We start from the raw sequence: 1,325 nt of genomic DNA on the forward strand, positions 1-1,325 counted from the left end.
CCTGGCCCTTGCACCTGCTTGCAGACACTTTAATCCACTGAGCTATTTGGTTGGCCCTTCAATGTTTATTGTATGAAGCATATTATTGGATTTTCTTTCTTTCTTTTTTTTTTTTATGGAACCAGGGATTGAACTCAGGCCCTTGTGTTTGCCAGGCAAGCGCTTATTCCACAGAGCCATCTCCCTGGTCCCAGATTTTCCTTTTTGATCCATTCTACCAGTATGCTTCTTTTGATTGGTGAATTGAGACCAATAACTTATGGTTATAATTGATATATACTGATTTATCCTTGTCATATTAGTTTCCTGTTTCCTGTTGTCATGTTATTTCCCTGTTTCATTGCTTGCCTTCTCTGATAGATTCATTCTATTGGGATTCGTGGAGTTGAACCATGAACCAACTTTTAGAAGGTTAGCTCTTTCTAGATTGCCCCTCAGAACATTTTGGAGTGCTAGCTTAGTGGTCATGAATTTCTTTACATGTCCTTTGTCATGGAAATACCTTATTTATCCATCAATTTTTTTTTTTTTTACATTCTGACCATTGATTTGCAGCAGACGTTCCACATCCACAACTCTCTCCACTCAAAAGTTCTTGGAGACGATGTCGTCGGCCTTGGCCAATCTTAGAATGGAGTCATCTGATTCACCCATCCTTCGAATAGCCCCGCAGATAGCGTAGGTCTTAAACTGGCCATTGAACCTGCCTGTGACCTTGTCGACCTCGGCCACATTCATCTGGATGGACGCGTGGTCCTTGGCGCCAGTGATGCGGTTGCTGGCGGAGCACTTCCGCGGCACGTGCAAGCCCACGAACTCGCCGGCGTCGTTCTGCATGGTGCAGCCCGGCCTGTTACCTGCACGCGACGAGCGCGAGCAGAGAAAGCTATCCGTCAATTTTGAAGTAGAGTTCTGTGGAGTATATCAATCGGGGTTGAAAGTTATTTTCTTTTAGGACTTGAAATACTTTTCACTGTTCGTAGTTCTGCAGGCTGCCAACCCAGCCCGCGGGATCGAGCTTCCAGAGGCCGTGGGGGCCTTGGACCCTCCTGGGCCAGTGCGAACAGTAGCAGTGGAGGCGCCAGAAGGAAGTTCGTTAGTGGAAGCAGAGGCAGAGGTCGTCGTGCGCGGTCCTTTACACGATGAAGTGCTTTGGGAACATCCTAAGTATACACAGACATTTCATAAGGACAATAAAAATGAGACATAGGAAGACCAATTTAGACTTAGCGGGACTGGAGAGATGGCTCAGTGGTCTAAAGCACCTACTTGAAACAAGCTTGGCAAAACACAGGGACCGCGGTTCGATCCCCCAGCACCACATG

At 46.7% G+C, this 1,325-nt stretch overlaps 1 pseudogene; it reads right to left on the reverse strand.

Annotated features, from left to right (window-relative positions):
* Positions 1 to 532: 532 nt before the first annotated feature.
* LOC101586874 lies at positions 533 to 877 on the reverse strand (annotated as a pseudogene).
* Positions 878 to 1,325: the final 448 nt, after the last annotated feature.

Source organism: Octodon degus, unplaced genomic scaffold (genome assembly GCF_000260255.1).
Source record: "Octodon degus isolate 3935 unplaced genomic scaffold, OctDeg1.0 scaffold00026, whole genome shotgun sequence".
Taxonomy (NCBI): Eukaryota; Metazoa; Chordata; class Mammalia; order Rodentia; family Octodontidae; genus Octodon; species Octodon degus.